Source organism: Erinaceus europaeus, chromosome 1 (genome assembly GCF_950295315.1).
Source record: "Erinaceus europaeus chromosome 1, mEriEur2.1, whole genome shotgun sequence".
Classification (NCBI taxonomy): Eukaryota; Metazoa; Chordata; class Mammalia; order Eulipotyphla; family Erinaceidae; genus Erinaceus; species Erinaceus europaeus.
In genome coordinates, this window is record NC_080162.1 from 175,509,382 (window position 1) to 175,533,733 (window position 24,352).

The window sequence follows — 24,352 nt, forward strand, 5'->3', positions numbered from 1 at the left end:
AATACAAATGGGGACTGACAGCGACGTACCTCGTAGAGTACGTGCATTACCATTTGCGAGAACTCAGGTTCAACTCCCCAGTCTTTACCTGCAAGAGGAAAACTTCAGTACTATTGTACTGAAATACTTCTTTCACTCTCCTTCCTTGCTCTTCCTATCTATCTCTCTGTCTTTCACCTTCTATCACAAAACAGAAAAGAAAGAAGAAAAATAGAGAAAGAAGAAAGGAAAAAGAGAGAAAAAGAGAAAAAAACCCAAAAAGATCACCATAAAGGTGGTAGAGTCATGAAGCTATAGAGCCACAGCTATTACCTGGTCAGAAAAAACTTTTTAAATGTGGAAATATAAGGATAAAATACCTTATCTATTCTATTAATCTTTTAAATTTATTCTTTAAAATTTTTTATTTTTATTTATTTGTTGGATAGAGACAGCCAGAAATTGAGAGGGAAGTGGGTGATAGGAAGGGAGAGAGACAGAGACACCGGCAGCCCTGCTTCACCACTTGCAAAACTTTCCCCTTGCAGGTGGGGGCCAGGGGCTCAAACCCGGGTCCTTGAGCACTATAACATGTACACTCAACCAGGTGCACCACCACCCGGCCCCAATATTTATTCTTACATCACTTTTTACCACGTGTTCATATAGAGTATCAACATATGGTCAAGTAGTATATAACTTCAAATGAGATGGATAGACCTTATTTTAATATCACTGCAGAATTTTGTCTTGATATAAAATGGGGCAGGGACCAGGCAGTGACACACCTGGTTAAGTGCTCTTACTACAGTGCACAAGGACCTGGAATCTAGCTCCTGGCCCCTACTGGCAAGGGGAAAGTTTCACAAGTGGTGACGCAAGTTTCTCTCTGTCTCTCTCCATCTCTATCTCCCCTCCCCTCAATTTCTCTCTGTCTCTATCCAATAACAAATAAATAAACAAAAAGAAATAAATAAAATGGGGCAAAATTTACTCCTTTTGTTATAAGTTTTTAATCTCAAATTTATAGTGAAATAAGAGTATGGAGTTTTTTCAAGTATATAAGTAAATGAAAAGAGTCCCTTTTTCATGTACCCCAATTTCTTCTATTCTTTCTCCTCATGTATTATGCTTATACTAGTACAAATAATAGCTATTCCGCAACAAGAACTAAGCCAATTTCTCTACTAATGACTGAGACTAGTCTTCATTAGAAGACATGACACCATCATTGGCCTTAATTTTAATATGCAACTGGAAAGTCATGGAGACAACATATAAGAAAATGATTTGGGAAAAAGTAGCAAATGGGTTAACCTGCTGCTCCACATGCCTAACCTCCTGAGGTTAACTAAGTCACCAAAATCACTAGGTATACTTGGCAACTACGAGCTAAAAATGGAAAAGAAGCACCATACTGTTATTATACTTATTTTTCTCTAAGGGACTCTCTGATAAACATCATACCCTCCAGGGAAACTTCAAAGTTTCCTTGTAGAGTAGTTACATATCCACCTCTTCCCAAGTGCTTACTGTATATGCAGTTATCTAGCACACTTTATACAAGGTGGTTGGCTATGTAGCTTTAAGCGTACCTACCTGAGTAGAAACCTTTGTGTCCTTAATTCATTGGCTAGACTGGATCAGACCTTCAGACTTCTACCAGAATTGGTCCTTTGGGGGAAACCAGGTCTTTTCAAAACCACAGGAAACTGAAATGGAGACAGCAAGAGAAAGGAGAAGTGTATGTACATGGAGATTTCATGGTTTTAAATAGATATTTGGCATCCATCTTCTAAAAAAAGCATAGTAACTTTAAGGAAATGCACAGTGTATAGGTTTGAGTACTCATGAAGCAAATGCAGTATGATAAAGTACATATATATATATATATATATATATATATATATATATGTATATGTTGGTATGCTTTTAAAAACCCTTTCTGTTTCATTTGGTCTAAATCCCCCCCTGCTTACAACTATTCTATTTACATAACCACTTCATTCTATTTACATAACCACTTCATTCTATTTACATAACCTCTGTTAACAAGCACCACCTTCCCTCCAGGGCATTGGTGGTTTAGTGGTAAAATTCTCACCTGCTCTGCCCCCTCTCCTTGTCACACCCTGATCCTCTCCTTGTCATACCCTAATTTTCACCAGTCACTTTTCTCTCCACCCTCTCTGTGTCACATCCTGTTCCCACCCTACTGGGCTAGTATATTTATAAGGACAAGATTGTTTGTAGTTTTAGTTTAGCTTAGCTTGGTATAGATTGCACTGCATCCTGCATGAATAAAGAGATACTGCGTACAACCCAGCCATGAGTCCCAGGTCGTCTGTTACCCGCCTGTGAAGCCAGCCCCGGCGAAAACAACATATATATATCATTGTATATCTAAGATTATCATTGGGGCTGGGTGTCATCACTACAACTCCATTGTTCTTGGTGGCATTTTGCCCCCTATTTTATTGGATAGGACAGAGAGAAATTGAGAGAGGAGGTTAAGTAGAGAGGGAGAAAGACACCTGGTGAAGTGTTTCCCCCCTATAGGTGGGGAGCTCCAACTGGTCCTTGCATGGACCCTCTGTATGCTTAACCAGGTGTGCCACCATCTGACTCCCCCAGGCATTTGGAAATTTTAAGTCAAAGACTTCACAGAAAGATCTAGCTAGCCTTTGTTCATTAAGATAAAAAGTGAGGTTGAAATAAAACAAACTTTCTATTACCTTGTCTTTAAAATTTATTTCCTATGTTCAGTGTTCACTTAGATATGTGTGAAATTATTAATTTGGTATAGTTAAATAATAGGTAATTACTGAATTAACCATTAGCAACAGTTTTCTCAGTAATTATGGGGGCAATTTCCTCTACAATCACACATGTTGCAGACCCACTTGCCCATAAATTCCATACCATCTTTAAAGGAAAACATAAGATACTGCCTCTCTGCTTTTCTCTCTCTACAGGCCTTTTTTTTTTTTTTTTGTCTTCAGGCTTATTGCTGGGACTCAGTGCCTGAACTGGATCCACTACTCCTGTGGCCACTTTTGTTTTTTTTTATTAGATAGGACAGAGAGAAATTGGGAGAGGAGGGAAAGATAGAGAGGGAGAAAGACAGAGAGATAGCTGCAGACCTGCTTCAACACTTGTGAAGCGACCCCCTGCAGTTGGGGAGCCGGGGATTTTAACTGGAATCCTTGCACATTGTACTGTTTGTGTGTCATCGCCTTACCTCCTCCACTGTCTCTTCTTATTGAAAATATTTTTCTATTCAAGAATCATGCTAGCCTTTCTGTTTAAAAACATCAGGACCTAGGATGAGTGACACATAACCTGTCACTTCTTGGTGCTGTTCCCAGTGGTGACAAGATTTGTTAGGAGCAGGAGACTTGGCAGGTGGTTATAAATGGGGATTGTGTTAGCTTGAGAACCCCTAGAAATAGAACCTAAGGTGAGAATTTGAATGGAAAATTTTCGTATGGAAAGTGGTTCTAAGAAATTAAAGAACAGAAGAATAGAAGGAAATACAGATGAATTATTGAGCAAGTGACTGGGGTGGAACTGTCAGTTCTTAAGAGGCATTCTGCTATATTTTACAGAACATGACTCAGACTTATCCTAATCACTGTGTAAATAAAATAATATCATTATATTGTATAATATCCAACAGTGACTTAAGGACCTGGATGCTATGCTGGAAACCACAAGATACATTGACAAAAACAAAATAAAAACACTGCTTGATATTGACTTCAGAAATTTCCTTGGTGACTTAGGTTCAATGGCAAGGGAAACAAAAGCAAAAGTAAAATAATCAGACCGTATCAAACTCAGAATCTTCTGCCCAGCAAAAGAAACCACCAAGACAAAAATCTATCCTACTGAATGGAAGAAAATATTCTACATGGTACATCAGACACAGGCTAATATGCAAGACATATAAAGAACTAAGAAACTCACCAACAAGAAAGTGCAAAACTCCATCAACAATTTAGGAAAAACAGAGAATAGACACTATCTCAAAAAAGGATGCAAATGACCAACAGAACATGAAAAAAATTCTTATTATCATTTGTTATCACAGAAATGCAAGTCAAGATAACAGTGAGATTCTGCATCACACCCGTGAGAATACCAAAAATTTTAGAAGCAAATGCTGGTATGGATATGGAGAAAAGGAACACTGTTACACTGTTGCAGGAAATGTAAATTGACTTAACCCCTCTGGAAAATAGTCTGGAGTCTCCTCAACACATTAAGAATATATTTAATGGGAGTTGGGCAGTAGCTCAGTGGGTTAAGCGTACAGGACACAAAGTGTAAGGATCCCGGTTCGAGCCTCCGGCTCCCCCACCTGCAGGGGAGTCACTTCACAGGTGGTGAAGCAGGGCAGCAGGTGTCTTTCTCTACCCCTTTCTGTCTTTCCCTCCTTTCTCCATTTCTCTCTGTCCTAGCCAACAACGACATGAACAACAACAATAATAACTACAACAATAAAAAGGGCAACAAAAGGGAAAATAAGTAAATATTAAATATATATGTATTTAACATATGACCTGACAGTTCCTCTCCTAGTTATCTAATTATAAAACACAAGAACAGTTATTCAAAGAAATATATATATACACAATATATTGACTGCAAAACTATTTACTATGGCCAAGATATGAAAACAAGCGAGTATACAAAGAACAAAGATTAAACGAAGAATATGTGGTGTATGAGTTGTATCACTGCCCCTCCCCCCACAAATATGCGGTATCTACACATAGTAGCATATTGCTCCGAAGTTCAAATAGATGTGATTTTTTTCCTTTGGTCCCAAGATGGATGTTACTAGAGGAGTCATACAAAGTGAAATACGTTAGAAGAAGAACGTGAAAATAAAACCGGTTGATCTCACTCCTATGTGGCTTAAGAAAAAAATAAACATAGTCAAACAAAAACAAACTCTAAGATGCTGAAGCAGAACTTAGACTACCAAAAAGAGGGAGAAGGGGGGAAATAGAGGGATAAGACTAAAAGGATTAAAATGTAATATGTTAGTACAAATAACTAGTAGAAGAAAGTAGATGTTCTGTATATACATATATATATATATATATATATATATACAGAACATATATATATATATATGCACTGTTCTTTTATTTTTCTGTTAAAATGTTATAATAAATAATACCCAAAATTGTTTTGTTGTTGTTTTATGGCTATGTGCCTGTATTTCAGAATGAATATATAAACTTGCTTTAGCTTTTTTTGATATTGATGCCGAAGGAAAAATTAAGTAGTTCTAACAGAATTTGTAACTCCCATACAGTAAGTACTAATTTTAGATATAACGTTTTTGAAAGAACAACCTAAATAAATCAATATAAATTATCTTTAAATTCTGACTTTTGGTTCAGTGCTTAGTCTTTTATGTAATGAATATGTGCCTTGGGCAAGTTTCCACTTCAGGAGACAAAAGCTATCATAAGCATTGATTGTGGGCAATGTCTAATCTAAAGTGAATTCAAGACGTTGATCTACTTTCTATGCAGAGAGATGCATTGCTATTTCAGTCTATAAAGAATTCATTTTTGTACATTTCCTACTTTAATTTTTTTTAAAAAGCATCCTGAATGAAAACAATACCACTATTGATTTTCTAGTACATTCATCGATTAAAACTGAAGTTTATTTGCACTTGTGGTTGCCAGTGGTACTGGCAATAGCCTGTTTTCACAAATCTCTTCCCTGGCAAAATCTGTTATGTACATACAGGTGTAATCATCCACACAACAGGTACTTGCAAGCCATACAACATATACCTTTATATCTAGATTTTCAGGTGTTTACTTAGAGACACAGTGATGTCTAAAAAATATCATTTCTCTTTATTATTACTTTTTATTGCTAGGTCACTCAGTATCTTTTGTTTTTTATCAGCTAACTCAAACAAATGAACAGACGATCTGTATAGATACTTTTTGAAAGAAAACATACATATGTCTAATAGGCATATGAAAAGAGTGTTAATCAGCTTTAATATTAGGGAAATATAATTCAAAACAATAATGAGATATCAACTCACACCCACAACATAATTATCAAAACAAAATGAAAGCAAACAAACAAAAAGCAAGTGTTGAAAATGTGAAGAGAGAGAAAACCTTATTACCTACATGGCTGATAGGAATATAGATTGAAACACACATTATGCAAAGGAGTAAAGAAATTCTACACAAAAGTGAAAATATAAGTTCCATAGAATCCCCCAATATCCAAAAATACTAATTTAAGGAGATTCATGCATTCCCATGATTGTTGAAACTTTATTCACAGTAATCAATAGCTAGAAAAATGTGCCCATTGATTGACAGACTAATAAATAAGATATAGTACATCTTTACAGTAGAATATTCAGTTATTAAAGAAGATGGAATATTATTCTTATTATTGTTATTATTATTTTGCCTCCAGGGATATCACTGGGCTAGGTGCTGGTATTATGAATCCATGGCTCCTAGGGGCCACTTTTTCCATATTATTATTATTTTTTTTTCTTTCTACTTTAAAAAAAATTTTATTTGACAGGACAGAGAGAAATTGAGAAGGCAGGGAATGTAGGGACGAGAGAAAGACACCTGTCGACCTGCTTCACTGCTCATGAAGCATCCTCCTTGCAGGTGGAGATTGGGGATGAACCCAAATCATTGTGCATGGTAGTATGTGTGCATTTAACTGAGTGTGCCACTGCCTGGCCCCCAAGAAGATAAAATTATCCTATTTGCATCAAGAGGGTATTGTACTTAGTGAAATAACCTAGATGTAAAAGGTCAAGCACCATGTGATTTCACTCTTATGCAGCAGAGACAGAAAACAAATAGATGAAATAAATAAAAATAAATAAACTTCTGAACTCTTAAGACCAATTGCTAATCACTAGAATGGGGGAGAGTGAGAGTAGGGAAAAATAGGGACTATCAGGCTAAAGGGAATAAATAAGTGATTAAAAGAGACCTGCACTTCTAATATATAGTATTCACATGTTGATTTCCAGTGATTCACATGTGAAGTACATATATATATATATGTACATATATATATATATATATATATATATATTGCAATGTTACTCAAATAACTAAAACAAGGGCCAAGTGTTAAAGTTCATATATTACCAAGTGCAAGAACATGGGCTCAAATCTCAGCTCCCCAGCTGCAGGGGTTCTGCTTCACAAACAGTGAAGCAGGTCTGTGGTGTCTCTCTCGCTCTATCTCCTTATCCTCTCTGTTTCTCTTGTCCTATCTAATAAAAAAATAGAAAATAATAATAATAACTAAAACAAAACAAGTATAAACTGTGTTTTATGTCTTTCAAAACAAATTAATTTTTCCTAGTCTGACCATAAACTCATGTAAGTCAGCCATTTTTTTCCCCTTCAGTGGTCATTTTCTCCTCCACTCCATGCATTATATTTGTTCTGGTATATAACAAAAGTATCCAACCATTTACACATTAACATCCTTATTCATTAAATAAATATCTATCAAATATACACTTGAATAAAACAAGGGAAGAGAATTAATTGGAGTTGGCATTGGGTAGTAATTAAAACATGGTTGTTGATAACTGGTATTACTAATTTACTGGGAAATTGCATTTCATTACTAGAACTCAGATCAGGGCAAACAAGACCTAAAAAATTGTGAAGTAGCAAATATAGAGTCATGCATACAGTACCTGCTTTGTACTCAACTCTGTAAAAGGAATTAAAATAATATACTAGATAATCTTTACTAGATTCCTACAAATCATTGGGGGTGTATTTTTAGAAGGTGTCTGATATAACTGGAACCTCTGTTTAGCAGAAGATATTAGATTACTTCTTACTGTGAAATTAGCCCTACATTAAAATTTAAGACTTTATAATGAGGGACCAGGTGGTGGTGCACCTGGTTGAGTAGACAGTGTTACAATTAATGTGCAAGGATCTGGGTTCAAGCTCTCAGTCCCCACCTACAGGCAGAAAGCTTTGCAGGTGGTGAAGCAGAGATGCAGGTCTCTCTCTCTCTCTCTCTCTCTCTCCCCCCCCCCTTCTCTGTTTGTGTGTGTCTCTGTCTCTCTCCCTTCCCTCTTGATTTCTGGCAGTCTCTACCCAATAAGTAAATAAATGTAATAAAAATATTTTTAAAAAACTTAAAAGGAAAAGACTTTATAGTATCAGTCTGTACTTAAAAATAAAAAAACAATAACAAAACAAAAAACAACAATAAAAAAACAAGGGCAACAAAAGGGGAAAAAAGCAAGTTAAAAAAAAAGAAATTGAAGATTTAAGAAGTTGAATCCAAGTTTTATATGTACCTATGATATGTATTATAAGAAGTTAATATAGATTTCTATAACTAACTGCTCTGAAAATTGTGAATCCAAGCACAATAATGTGGTTTCACAATGTGAATAACAGAGGATTTAAAACATTGGGAAGTGTACTTGTAGCCTCACTTGTTATCATATCTATGAAGAGGAAGTTGAATAAATAAAAATGAGAAAATAAAAGAAAGCAAATGCCCCAACTTTAGGCAGTTTGCTTAATCTCACCACTTGAAAGACTAAGCAAGAGAAATTTTGCAATGATATTTTCTGCTTGACGTCAAAATTTTAAAGTCAAATAGCCTAGCCTTTTTTCAGAATAGAATCATGAATTTTACTTGAAAAATATAATATATTATAATCAGGAAGCCTGAAGAAAGTGGTTAAGAAAAATTCTTTTATTACTCTTCTTAAAAAGCAAAATTATTATGAGCCATATTAAATATTATTTTGAAATAAATAAAACATTCTTGTTTCTGTTACAGAGATTTTACATTTTCAGTTTGATTAAATTTTAATAACTACTGACTGATATGTTGACATTGCTGTCACAATATAGACGCAAATTTGAAATCAATTTTTTCCATTAAGCATTATTACGTTTTGCAGACGTGGGGCTGCAGCACACCTAGTTGAGCATACATGTCACAGTACACAAGGACTTGGTTCGATCTGCAGGTCCTTACGTGCAGAGGAGAAACTCCATGAGTAGTGAAACAGTGCTATGGGTGTCTCTCATCTTCTCCCTTCTCTATCTCCTTTTCCCCTCTCAATTTATGTCTCTATTCAATAAGTAAATAAAATATATGTAAGAGAAAAAGACAAAAACAATTTAGTTCTTTTCATCAAGACCAGAACACTGCTCATCTCTGGCACAATGTGGTGATTGGGATTGAACCTCAGAGCTGGAAGTCTCAATCATGCTTTTGCAGACAAAGCAGATTCTCATTCTCTTGGGGGAGCCCTGCTGGGCTAGTAGACACTGGGGGGAAGCAGGCCCAGTTCTAGCCCTTAGGGAAGCCTTCCCAGTGGTGGGTCCCTCAAGGAAGGTGCCTCAAAGAATCAATGGAACGCTGCTGTACCAGACCACACAAACTACAAGGCAGGGCCAAGTATTTTATAGGCTGTTGGTGGGCCTAAATGGGCACTGGTCATCACTCTAGCTGGCCAGCAGCTATACATCTTTTCAGGTTGCCTCATTTGTATAGGGGTGCTGTAGTCCATCCTACAATAGTTGTTTTTTGTTCTAAATGGATGTGGACATACTGTTCAGGAGATGCTTCCCCCAGGACCTTCATCTGACTCTAATTTTCCCCTAACAAAAATGTTCCAGCATCTTAATTAATCTTAAAAAAAAAATTAAGAATCTTTTTAGCTTGCTAGTTATAGCCATTGTCAAGTTACTTTTCATTAAAAAAATACACAGAGACTTTATTATATAAAAGCTTTATTTAACAGAGAGAAATCAGCACAACACTAAACTCTGCATTATGATGGTCCTAAGGCTTGAACCAGGGAGGTTAGGAGCCTCAAGCAGTCATTCTATGCTCTAATGCACTGAGCCATCTTGTTGGTCCATCAAATTACATTTCAAAAGCTTGAAACAAGATGTACAGTAAACACTTCACTAACATAAGATATTGTGACATATGACTTTTAATTTTGCTCACTTATTAAGCTGTAACCAAATACTCTGATAATTAATAAGATTAAATTGATAGGTATATACTTACATCTGGGAAGTTAGAGAAAAATCATGTGACAGGACATATTGGCATTCTAAAAGACTAATGATTAAGAACTTCAAATGGATTTTCATGACAGGAAATGTACTAACTCAGTAGGTTTCTTCTAATTCTCCTCAAAAACTTTTTTATTTTGAACAAGTTTACCCTACTCTCCTCAAATTCCCAGTGCTTCTGCTTTCAGTGGATGAGTCGGTTTATATCTCATTGAGAACATTTTAAAAATAACTGTAAATAGCTCCTTCTTAATCCACTAGTTCATTAGCATTTCATTGATCTTTAATTCCCTTGTAGTATAAGAGTTAATACTAAAAGGTCATTTGTACTACTACACATAGTTGGAATTCTATTTTCTCTTATCTAAAGGACTTCACAGCATTATGTTTTCTACAACCTATTTTCTCCTACTGAATTACTTTTGTCAAAATTCAAATTAATTTAAGACTATTAATGGTTGCTTACAATGTTCATGCTATAGTAAACCCTCCTAGGTCCCTACAAATCTCTATGCAATAGATGAGCTTTCAAAATTATTTTCACTTACTCTATAATGTACTCCCACTTAACATCTCACATTCTAACCTATTTGCACATTGTCCTACCATCTTAATTATGAAGGGTACCAGCGCTCTTTATGTCAGCAAATATATAGTTTCTGTCTTCATATTTCTATTTTCTTTCCTTTCAAGTTTGATTTTATACTTCTATGTTTTTGCAACTTTATAATCACCTACCTTAGAACATCTTATTGGATTTCATTATTTAGTCTGATTTCTAAAAATCCTCTTAGATTTATTTATCTTTAGTGAATTGTATAATTGTATGAAACTCATTTTCAGCTTTAGGTCTCATCATGACAATGCTAGTAGCAACGACAGACACGTCTATAATGCTTATCATGTATCAGACACTATTCTAAGACACTGAGTATTGTGTGTGCATGTGTTTCTTCATAATTGTATGTGATACTCCATAATAAGAGAGAGAAAACTGAGATACAGAGGCACTACCTATAATTTTCATAAGGTCACAAGAACAGGATTTGGTGATGTCCATGGCTAAGTTAATGCTGGAACTTTACAGTAAGCAAGTTAAATAATGTCTCACAGATTGACCTTAATTGAAGCAAAGGTTAATTAATGACTTGTAAACTATCAGAAAGCACTGGAACATTTTGTCTTGAATGTGAACTATTAAGTTATATACTAGTAATTATGTATGATTGACTCTTTTGCATGTCATCATTTCTCATTACTCTGTTCCTTTCAAATAGAAATTTTCTCCTTACAAGGTTTCATCTTTTTCAGCCATTTTCATATTTACTTATTTATTCAATACATTTCCTGAACTATTTTCATGCACTAGTCTGCTTAAATTCACAAAAGAATCAATGGTGAGCAAAAGTCAGAGTGTTTGTTTTAAAAATATGCCCTGAGGATGTAGAGAGAAAGAATGACTATATAAACAAATATATAATGAAAGAAAGACAACAGGATCAAAGGACTAGGAAAGAGGGACTAAGGAGTGAGTATCTCTGACCAAAATAGCAATAGTGACTTCAAACAGAGCTAGTAATGGGAGATTGACATAAGTAAATGAAGCTGAAAACACAAACCTGTGAGATAGTGAAAAGTTACTGCATTTGAGGATCTGAATAAAGCAAATATGCCTGGGGCAGAGTTAAAGTAAGCAAAGATGCTGGTTGTGGTCAGGACACATGACGCCTGCATCTTTTGCTCAGTAGTGTACATTTTAGTCTTTGCAACAGATAGCCTTTAGATGCTGATTTGTGCTTTCTGAAATATTATTTAGATTGTTGAGCCTCCTACTGAAACAAAATTGCTATGAAGTGTGGATTAAACAGTAAAACATTTTAAAGACTCCAACAAGCTTATTAATAACACTTCACAAGTTATCATCATTTTAATCACAACTAAATTGCACTAACACAAGTTTGGTGACTGTGGAGTTTTAAGGTGTATTAAGCTAGGAAAGAAAAGGCTATTTATAACTGTGATTTTAAAGATGTTTGAACTTTTTGATGTTCAGGAATGTTATTTTATGACTAGGGACAAGATGAAAGGTTGAGTTAAGTAAAGAGGGTATGATCATCTGACTTCTCTGGCAGGGAAAGGATGACTAAGCTATTGCTTATGAACTACTAATATTTCAGAATCCATTCAATTCGCTTAATACTTGCTAAAAAACTACTATATGTTAGGCATGGTGCTGAGATGTGTGTGTGGGGAGCGTAAGGGAGCCTACATAATCAAGAATTAATAATAATAGCAGATACTACCAAGAGCTAGCATTTAATATCCACCATCTTACTTGCATTAACTCCTACATTAACCAGAAAGGCCTACACACTTACTATCCCATTTCTCAGATGAGAAATTAAATGCTTTCAGGAACTGTAAGTGATTTTTCCCATGTTACATAGTTAGCTATGGATATTGGCAGCATTTGGTTTCAGAAGATCTGATAGCAGCATTAACTTTATTATTCATTTCATTCTTTTGTCACCATATTTTTTAAAGTGCATCTACTTCAATACCAGGAGTAAATATAATATAATGAGAAATTTGTGGATACATTTTTATCTTGAGTCCTGGCAGACGTAGAGTGTATACTATGAAAACTGGTACCTGAGTGAAATAATAGTTAAATAAATTCTTAATTTTTTCTTTAAAACAAAACACTTTTCTGATATGTAAAATATAGACTTAAAAGAAAATAATTAAACCGCTATATGAGAGAAGCAATTTTACAAAAGTTATATCAGAAAAGCAAGTTAAGCCTACACCAAATGTCTACTGAGATTTGTACTGACACATCATCATCCTCTGTTTTGTTTGGTTTTGCTTTTTTTTCTGGAATAAATCTCACAGAATTCATTAATTCTCAGAGACAAAGACTCATTGATAGGTCTGAAAGAGTTTTACTCTGAACTTAGATCATTTTGGATTTACTGCAGTTTAGAACTTTAACTTGTTAACGAGTACTAAAAATAGGTAACATTCTTAGTTTTTCTAAATTTGTTGTTATCTATAAATAGACACAACTGTCCATTAGAGGAATGTAGTTAAATTAAATGACACATATAAATGTTATATATATATATATATTGAAACAGTGAAAAAAACGCACTATATTTTAAGTGATTCACAAATATACTCCCTTAAAATAGATGAAACCTGTTTTTCTACTTTTCATGATATTTCTGGCTAATGGTCTCACAATCTGGGCAAGATTTAATTAAAGTTATGTTTGTTCTTTCACTGCCCACCAGCCTTTCCAATATACTCTTCTTGGTGAATCAAATTTCAGTACTAGAAATGTTAATCACCTAATCAGTTACTGTTTATATATTTAACATATTTTTATACTTAATAAATTATTCTTTAAAGAAGAAAATCTGTCAACAACTCCATGAGCTATAAATACATCTTAATCTGAACTAATCTTCAAAGAAGAGAGCGATGATTCAAGATGAGAATAGAAAAACATTTTTCTACATACAAAATGTTATTTTCATTTGCTGAAGTAAAGGGAAAGGCAGCGTAGCATTAACCTAATTTAAATTTTGTGATGAATTAAAAAAAGAAAGTCACAGAAATTTAAAGTGATAATAAAACAATTATCTTTAGTTATTAAGGCAGATTTATAAACATTCTTTTCTGAATGTGCCAAAAAGAAGTACTGTTTTGCCTGCAAGTCCACTGGGCTAGTTGTAAAGACTAATGACTCCAAAACACAAACAGAATTAGTATTCTACATGTGATAACCAGGGGATTTTTGTATGTATGCCAGCTGCTTTAACAAAAGGCTTGTAAACACAAAACTGAAGAGTGAAAATCAAAATAATGCTAACCATATGTAAAAGCAAGGCATACAGAATCATAAATTATCTTTGGGGAGGAATTACAACAGTTCTTTAGGAAGAGTTGTGGAACACTCATTTTTAAATGTAGAATACAGAGTCAAAGAATACAGGCTATCATGTTGCTACTATGGTACTATCAAAAACCTTCATGTGTATGTTGAACGGATGAATAATTTTTTTTATAAGAAGGATTATTTAAATTCAAAAGTTTTATTTAGGGCTGAGAAAGTAACTCATTTACATAATGCACCTGTTTTGCCAGGAGCATAAATCAGACCCATGTTCAAGCTTAGCTTCTACTACATTGGAGGAAGAATCTATGCTGTGGCCTCTCTCTCCCTCTATCTTTCTCTTTCTCCTTCCCTCTGGAAAACTTATCAATGAATAGTTATGCCCAACTGATGGTAGAAAATATTTTATTTATATTTTGATATATTTATCAAGTTGGAATTTCTCTACTAGATCAAGACTAGATAAAAAGAAATACATTTTTGTTATTGCTATTGTTGTTTGTTTTTCAGAATGCAGAACACTAAGAAGTGGAGTGGAATTTTATCTATGGAGTTGGAAAAAAACAACAACAAAAACCTGCCTCATGTATTCAACTTCTGTGATTCAGACGTTTCTTCCAGATCTGATATGGAACTTGGTTCAGTCATTTCAACATAGCCATAAAGCAGTCATGTTCAAACACGATGCGATAAAAAGATATCGATTTGTTTTCTTTTTCAAACTGTAAAATAATCTTCCTTAAGGTCTGACTGGGGCAGCTCTAGTGGCACAATCAGTTAGTATGAGGTTCTTGTAAGATTTCATTAGATCCTCAGTTCCCAAATTCTCTGTGTCCATACTTTTTAAGCAAACAATACAATGCTTACACTAAAACTTTCTTTCTACTATGAGGAGTACCTTCCAGTCTAGCCATCAGCACCTGTCTTTTTCTCCTTAAGATCTTGGTCAAAGTTCAACAATCAGGCAAGAAACTTCTTTCTCAGTTTCATTGCTGGTGCCTAATCTTTCTGTTTTTAAATTACCTTACTATATTTATCCAGCCTTCTGTTTTACTCTCCTGTGCTCTCACTCACCTCCTCCCTCTCTTTCTTTCTGAGATACTGAAATAAGAATGTTCTTAATGTACTTAACGATCAGTACGATATGAGTACTTGATGACTAATGATTAGAATTGTAATAGTTGATTTACATTGAAATTAATGTAGGGCCAGGTGGTGGTGCGCCCGGTTGAGTGCACATGTTACAATGCTCAAGGACCCAGGTTCAAGCCTCCGGTCCCCACCTGCAGGGGGAATGCTTCACAAATGGTGAAGCAGAGCTCCAGGTGACTCTCTGTCTCTCTCCCTCACTATCACTACCTTCCCTATCAATTTCTGTCGGTCTCTATCCAGTAAATAAATTTAAAAAAAAGAAATTAATCTATACTAGGTCAGTTTTTTTCTTTGTAATTCTACAGTATAATCACATGCTATTGGTGTTCTTTACTCTTAACCTTGGCCAAAGGAAATCAATAAACATTTATTGATTATGTGCAGAGAGTGGGAGTACAGGGTATAGAATTGATGGTGATCAAAACTGAAACTGACCTACATTTGGATTTCAGCCCTGTCACTTACATGGACTTCTCTATATCTTAGTTTCCATACTGTTCATTGTAGAAAATAGGAACTCAGGAGCATTTATAAAGATTATAAATAATCATAAAAATATTGCATAAAAGTATTACCAGAGAAGCTGGTGAGACATTGGACTTGCATGTCTGAGGTTCCCAGTTTGATCACTACCACTAGTGATCAAATTTGATACTCTGATTCATCTCTCTCTTAATCTCTCTGCTTCATGTGAAACTCTTTTGTATATAATATAAAATTCTTAGAAATTGTTGCCTGATGGGCTGGGAAGGAAGCATAATGGTTATGCAAAATATTTTTATACCAGATGCTCTGAGGTCCCAAGTTCAAGCCACCAACCCCACCATAAACCAGAGCTAGGTAGTTCTCTGGACTTTTTCTATATAATTTTCTTTCTGTATCTCTTTCCCTTACTAAAATAAAGTATTTTTAAAAATTATTGTTTGAAATCCCCCCACACATGGACATCTAAGTTTTCACAAGGGGACCCAAACTATTAAGTGGAGAAAGGAAAATCTCTTCAATAAGTGGTATTGGGAAAATTGTGTTGAAACGTGAAGAATGAAACTGAATCACTATATTTCACCACACACAAAAGTAAATTCCAAATGGGTCAAAGACTTGGATGTTATACCAGAAGTTATCAAATATTGTCAGAACTTGTCCATGTATGTTTTATAGACATTTTCAATGACTTAAGTCCAACTACAAGAAAAACAAAAACAAAAGTAAACCAATGGGATTACATCAAATTGAAAAACTAGATTTTTTAATTTCTTTTTTGGGATCTTAATGTTTTACAGTCAACAGTAAATGCAATAGTTTGTATATGCATAGCATTTCCGAATTTTTCAAATAACAATACAACCTGTACTAGACCTCTAATCTAGCCGTATGCCTTTTCAGAAAGATAATTAAACTTTTTTAATGTGGAAAAATTTTTGAACAGATTCTTAATAAATATGTGAAATTTAAAATATCAAGTGTCTTTTTCAATCAAAATGGAATGAGTTGATAAGCCAGTAACAAGAAGAGATTAGGAAAGATCTTGAATTTGTATAAACAAAAGTTCATGTGTCTGAACAAACACTGGTTTAACAAATAAATCAAGAAAGAAATAAAATTATCTAGAGAAAAATGAAAACAAAGGGGCATGTTTCAGGTTCTATAGGGTGTAAGAAAAGTAACATTCTGAGGGATTTCATAGTAACATAAGCCTGCTTTAAAAAAAGTATCTGAAGCAGGTCAGGCGGGCAGTGGGTTAAGCACACGTGGCTTGAGGTGCAAGGACTGGAGAAAAGAGTCCGGTTCCAGCCCTGGCTCCCCACATGCAGGTAAGTCGCTTCACAGGCAGTGAAGCAAGTCTGCAGGTGTCTTTCTCTCCCCCTCTCTGTCTTCCTCTCCTCTTTCCATTTCTCTCTGTCCTCCCCAACAATGATGACATCATCATCAACAACAATAACTACAACAACAATAAAACAAGGGCAACAAAAGGGAAAGTAAATAATAAAAAAATCTGTAGATATCAAATATACAAGGCAACATTACAGAAGCAGAAAGGATCAAAACCAGACCCAAAAGTTAGCAGAAGTGAAATAATAAAATTTAGAACAGAAGTTAAAAAAAAAAGTCACCAAGAGGACTATTCAAAAAGATCAATGGATCCAAATAGGGATTTTTTTTTTTACAGGATAAATAATAAAAGAGAGAAGTTGGGAGCAATGGCTAGAATAATATTTTTCCTGTAGCAAGTGGCATAGTATGTATTATATATGTATGTGTGTGTGTGTGTAAGTGTGAAATATACTCCTAAATTTTATAGAATTGTACACCAGTGGGGAGTCAGCGCAGCGGGTTAAGCGCAGGTAGCTCAAAGTGCAAGGACCAGCATACGGATCCCGGTTCAAGCCCCCGGCTCCCCACCTCCAGGGGAGTTGCTTCACAGGTGGTGAAGCAGGTCTGCAGGTGTCTTTCTCTCCTTCTTTCTGTCTTCCCCTCCTCTCTCCATTTCTCTCTGTCCTATCCAACAACAACGATAGCAACAATAAGGGAAACAAAAGGAAATAAATAAATATTAAAAAAGAACTGTACACCAATGGTAAATAAATTAAAAGATATTTTTATATATTTATTTATTTCCCTTTTGTTGCCCTTGTTTTTTTATTGTTGTATATTATTGTTGTTATTGATGTCATCACTGTTGGATAGGACAGAGAGAGAAATGGAGAGAGGAGGGGAAGATAGGGGGAGAGAAAGAGGGACACTTGCAGACCTGCTTCACCACTTGTGAAGCAACGCCCCCCCCCCCCCCCCCCCCCGCAGGTGGGGATCTGGGGGCTCGAACCGGGATTCTTACCCCAGTCCTTGCGCTTCGTACCACGTGTGCTTAACCTGCTGCGCTACCGCCCAACTACCAAAAGATATTTTTTCAAAAAAGGAAAATAATGGAGCTGGGTAATGGCACAGCTGGTTGAGCACACCTATTAACATGCTCAAGAGCTGGGGTTCGAGGCCCCACTCCTCACCTGCAGTGGAGATGCTTTATGAGTGGTGAAGTAGGTCTGTAGTTGCTTATCTCTCCAGCTTCTTCTCCCCTCTCAATATCTCTTTGTCCTATCAAATAAAATAGAAAAAAAAGAAAGAAATGGCTACTGGAAGCTGTGGGTTAATTAATAGTGCTGGCACCAAGTCCCAGTGATAATGCTCGTGGCAGTAGAAATAGTAAAATAAATAGATAATTTTGAATCAAATTTATTTGCATCTATAACAGTATCTCTTCATTTAACTGGAATTGAAATTCCCGCCATGAGTCCCCTTCAGAATCCTGAGTAGCTGGTGGCCACAATCTGCATTTCATAGGCCTCATTTCCTTGTTTATAATATGGGTGTATCTTTCCTATCAGGCTTATTTCTGATTTCACTCCTATGTGGCATATAGATAAAGAAAATAAACAAGTGAACTAAATAAGACAAAAACAAACTTGTACTCTATAAGACCAGAGGCTATAAGAAGAATGGTAAAGAAGGAGAGAAAATCAGGTGAAAAAAGCCAAGTGTGGTGAAGAATGCAAGGAATGGAACTTTCAGTGGTGAGCTTTATGCGCGATTATGTACATGTTGATTTTTTAATGATCTGCACCTGAAACTTGTGCACTGGCATGGTGGAACGCTATTTCAATAAATTATTTTAAATAATAAAATATGAATATTGAAAAATAAAATGAATGATTATGATTATGGCAAGAACATTATGAAAATTTGGGGGAGTCGGGCAGTAGCGTAGTGGGTTAAGCGCAAGGACCTGTGAAGAATCCCGGTTCAAGCCCCCAGCTCCCCAATTTAGGGGAGTTGCTTCACAGGCAGTGAAGCAGGTCTGCAGGTGTTTTATCTTTCTCTTTCTTTCTCTGTCTTCCCCCTCTCTCTCTCCATTTCTCTGTCCTAACAACGAAGACATCAATAATAACTACAACAAACAAGAAGGGCAACAAAAGGGTAAATAAATAAATATAAAAAATAAAAAAGAGAAATTTTGTATAGCATTAGCCATCCTAGCAGACAACAGCAAATTGATACATTTGCAAACTTAAAAAAGATATATAATATTTACTTATTTTCCCTTTTGTTGCCCTTGTTGATTTTTATTGTTGTAGTTATTGATGTCGTTTTTAGATAGGACAGACAGAAATGAAGAGAGGAAGAGAAGACAGAGAGGGGGAGAGAAAGACACCAGCAGACTTGCTTCACCGCTTGTGAAGCCACTCCCCTGCAGGTGGGGAGCTGGGGCTCAAACCGGGATTCTTATACTGGTCCTTGCATTTTGGGCCATGTGCACTTAACCCGCTATGCTACCACCTGACTCCCACAGTTGCAAACTCTTGTTTCTTTTTTTCATTACTTATTTTCTTCTTTGCCCTATGTTCTCATCTTTGTTTCATGTCACACAGTGCTTAAATCACTGTGATGTTTTTAATCAAATAATCTTATATAACTTCTGGTATAGGGCCAAGAAAACAGGTTGCTTGGATAGTGAGTTGCTTTATCAAGTGTCTGACCTAGACTTGAGTCCAGCCCCCAACACACTGAAGGAAGCTTTTGGTGCTATGGCTTCTTTCACTATCTAAAAGTAAATCAATCAATAAAAAGTCAGCTGGGATCATCGAAGCCCTGGGGATGACTCAAAAACAAATAAATAAGCAACAATAACAAAAAACAAAGAGTTCTAGTATAATGAAAGAAATGAAGGTAAACGGTGCCATCATTACTTATCTTTTTATAATCTGATTTATCCATATATGTAACCATTTGATTATCTGTAACTATTATTTGTTACCCATGAAGACAAATTAGGTGCATGATATATATATATATCCCTGGAAATTTATCTGTGGTGTTATTTAGGGGCTTATTTATATTCTACAACTTCTATTTTTCTAACAATTATGAATGAGAGAGAGAGAGAGAGAAATAGAGAGAGAGAGGAATGAACATGAAAGAGGAAGACCAGTACTGCTCAGATCTTGAATGTGGTGGTGGTGCCAGGAACAAAATCTAGGTCCTCAGAATTACAACTTCTGTGCCCCAGTGTGCTCAGTTATCCTTGTGGCCCCTTGGTTGTCCAATTATCTTTAAAGCAGACTATTAAAATTTATATCCCCTCTCTGTTATTTTGCCCTTTAAGTGTAGCTGTGAATTAAGTCATACTACATTACATTAATTCTTTTTTGCTTTTCTCTTCATTATAATAAATGTAACCTGACTCAAAATTAAGTGAGATAAGGTTTTCTGCATATGTGGCATATTGGGGTGGGGGAGAAAAAGAATGAATAGAATAATATATTCATATATAGAATTAATGGTTTATCTACCAGTAACAAAACAAGTGAAACTAAGCTCAATTAATTAGCAGTCAGGGAAATTTTGTCATATGTTGCCATTAATTGGCCAACTGGTATAATTAAGCTCACAAACAATAGAAAGCTAAGGGGGTAAAAATATATTGTTTCCACAAGCTCTTACTGCTTATGAAACAATAATTTAGCGCTAAAATTTAAATGTCATTGGTGTCACATATGGAAATATATGAATTCTTTTATCATCTTTAAATCTCATAGTATCCAACTAACATTTAATTCCCAAGGGTGCTATAAATTCCATGATGAAAGTGAATTGGGAAAACATTAAGATTTGTGAAAGGTATAGTTTTTTTTTAATTTTGAAAAAAAAATAAACTGGAAAGGAGTTCTGACTGTATCTGGACATGCTTTTGTAGAATATGTCAGCACCAGACTTTTTTTTTTCTTTTAAAGTGCCACTGACTATAGAGAAAGCCTTTATTCACAATCACCAGGCGTGTTTAGGAACTTAGGAGCTACTGTGCTTACAATCAGTTTAGTTCCTCATTTTCTCACTTTTTAACAAAGGACAGAGTAGCTGATGAGAAAAAGAAAATTACACAAATTACACTTAGGTTAAAAAAAAAATAAATGATGAAATTCCAGACACATTACTTTTTACTTTCTATGAATGAAGTAAAAAACCAATCAATCAAATACTATTAATTTGTGCCTGGTATTTTCCCTTTAGTATTATTTTTTTATATATGAGACAAATGCCAACTGTGATTTTTGTGGTTTTTTTTTAAAGAGAGAGATAAACCAGAACACCATTGGAGACTGAACCCAGAGCATCAACATGTAAGGCAGGTACTTTCAAGCATGTCACCAAAATTTTATTTTTTTCATTATCTACTACCAAAATTCTTGATAGGCTGTATTGCTTGCTTATACTGTGAAAAAAAAAAAAACCAGAGAGTTGGGCGGTAGCACAGTGGGCTAAGCACAGGTGGCGCAAAGGGACCTGTGTAAAAATCCCAGGAGTCGCTTCACAAGAGGTGAAGCAGGTCTGCAGGTATCTTTCTCTCCCCTTCTCTGTCTACCCCTCCTCTCTCCATTTCTCTCTGTTCTATCCAACAACAACATCACCAATAACAAGAACAATAATAACTACAACAACAATAAAACAACAAGGGCAACAAAAAGGACTAAATAAATAGAAAAAAGAAAAAAAAAACTAGCATACAGAGGCCATAAAAAATTGATAGCCTTGACAGACCTCTCTAGTTAGCTATTATTATTGATTTGTCCTTCAAATGTGACTCAACTTAGAAATAAAATGATGCTGAAGTTTATAGCTTTTTCTCAGTACATTAATAAATTTAAGGAGACTTAATAGTCCTAGTCTGGGTTTTGTTTTGTTTTTGGTACAAACAGACACAATCATTTTGATACCTAGTTTTTTTGTTTGTTTGCTTGTTTTTTTCTGTAATTTCCATGCCATTCACAACACTAAGGTTACTTTATCCAACTCCTTTTTCATGTTGACTGGAAACTTGGCAGTCATTTCTCATCATTTTATTTCCCAACCTCATCCCTTCAGCTTAAGTCATTCTTTCACACTGACATTTGAATACCCATAACACTCTTAAGATCTCAGTCATTTTTATCTCAGCCTGAATGATTCAGAAGCATGTTTTGATTTTTCAGAGGAGAGAGGAGAACTTGAGGGCATAAAGTTTTTGCAGAAGAGATTAGGTAATAAAGAGGACAGAATAATAAAATTAGAAGGAGAAGAAAATCTGAAATAAAAAGAGGCCAGCAATTCATTACCTCATCTAAGGACCGAGGTTCAAGCCCCTGGTCACCAACTGCAAGGGAGGAAGCTTCACAAATGGTGAAGCAGTATCTCTCTTCTTCTCACCTTCCCTTTCCCTCTCTCTCCCTTCTTAATTTCTCTCTGTTCTATCAAAAAAATGAAGATTCAAAATAATTTCTAAAGTCTTTAAAATATGAATATTAGAATGGAAATTTGATGAAATATGCCAAGATAACATTTTTATACAAGGTCTATTCTAACCACTAAGAAAAGAGTCTCCCAAAGATGAATGCTACTCCGGAGTTGAAATTCCCTCCCAAAAGCATAACCCACAAGTGATTTGTGTCCCCCGAATGTTACAGATTACCATTCAGACAGCGCAAGGAAGATGTCTATTTCCACAGGTTTCAAAGATGTACTACTTTGTATCCTGTCCACTCTGAGCATCAGAAATTGGGTTATAGAAATCTGACTTGTCTTATTTAACTTCCCATTCCTCAAATTTGAAAAAAAATTTTTTAATTCAGGCTGTTTAAAAAGTGAACAAGTAGTCATTGAAAACAGCTTATCATTTAGTACTAAAAAGCAATATTGAAAATTTAGTGACTGCTTCTCCTATGTAAACATTATGTTTCCCATAATCTAAAAATTATATTAGCTACAATTATATCAAATTCAGCTCAAACAATAGCAAATCTCCCTTACAGAGTTAGTGAAATACGTGGTGTGTGTGTGTGTGTGTGTGTGTGTGTGTGTGTGTGTTAACACCATTCCCTCCACCAAAGGTCTGTGTCTCTACCCCCAACCCTCTCTAGTGAAGCTGAAAAATCTACCCTCCCCCCTTTCCCAGAGTTTTACAATTTAATCAATACAATAGGGGGAAAATGTATTGCATGCCTCAAACTTTTTGATAGACCCCAGTTCTGAGTACATTTTAATCTAAGCATTTAAGGATTCAAATTGGTACCTTGATTCAATTTTAATTGTGGACTTAAATTGTTAATACATTTCCAATATGGCTTTTCCCCCAAAATAGTAAATCAACTATAATATTATACCAGAGACACCAGAAGCAGCTAGCTGAGTCACTATATTAGATAGAGCTATATGTAAATAGCATTAAATGACATACATCATGGCGAGGTCATGTATGATACAGAAAAATCCTAATGAGATTTTCAAAGTCAACTAAATTTCCAAATAACTTTATTATAATAATAACTATCAGAAGATAGTTAAACCCTAAGATAACAGGAACCCTCCCCATCCTTTATAAAACCCAGATTTCTCCTAGTTTTGGATCATCTGGGACATGGCTCATTTTTCAGTAGGCTTCTCTCAACCCATACCAATTGATCAGCATCTGCTGATCTCAGCCTAACCAATGCAACCAATACCACTGCTATATGTTTCATTTTGGATTGTGCCCATAGATAACAGGCCTACAATGTACACCTTCCAGCTCCAGTACTCTGGTGACACCGTTCCTAGATCATAGGACTCCTTAATTCCATTTCGTGTAGTGCACTTCCTAACAGAGCCCCAACACCTAGACATGAACCAGGGCCCAAGAGACAGAGTACATGTATACATGTATCCATAAGTTAGGGGTAAATATAGACCTTAAAGCAAAAGTACACAGTAGTTTTCAGTGACCCAATAAGTGCAACACGTAAGTAGAAAGACCTAAAAAAATGACAACATAAAGTACTTAATCAAATAGTTTCAACTTAGACCTAGATACTCTCCTCATCTACTTCCTATTTCCTTTGCCTCAGTCACTCCAAGGCTAACCTTGTCAGACAAAGTAAGGACTACAAAAACTAAATAAGGGCAAGAGTCCAGTGTACTTTAATGATGGCTCTTTGGCTTACTATCAGACCATCTCATCTCCTGGGATCCTATTCAGGAAATCCTAGGATTCCCATACAGACACGATGGGCCTAGACCTCTAATAGATCCCTCTCTCCACTGTCACTGGTCATCTCCATCAGAAAGAACATAATGCATCCCTAAGTGGGTTCCCATAGGACATTACCCTCAATGTGAATCAATAATGGTAGGGACTGCTCCATTCTTG

At 35.4% G+C, this 24,352-nt stretch overlaps 1 protein-coding gene across 2 annotated transcripts in view; it reads right to left on the reverse strand.

Annotated features, from left to right (window-relative positions):
* PKIA (cAMP-dependent protein kinase inhibitor alpha) overlaps nucleotides 1-24,352 on the reverse strand; it is an 81,814-nt gene that overhangs the window by 30,763 nt on the left and 26,699 nt on the right. Inside the window, exon 1 of one of the 2 annotated variants that reach the window (XM_060199854.1) lies at nucleotides 1,579-1,691. The exons of the other annotated variant lie outside the window; for it this stretch is intronic. The gene's annotated coding sequence lies outside the window, so the exon portion shown is untranslated. Of the gene's footprint in view, nucleotides 1-1,578; nucleotides 1,692-24,352 lie in introns of those variants that run through there. 2 annotated transcript variants of the gene reach the window in all.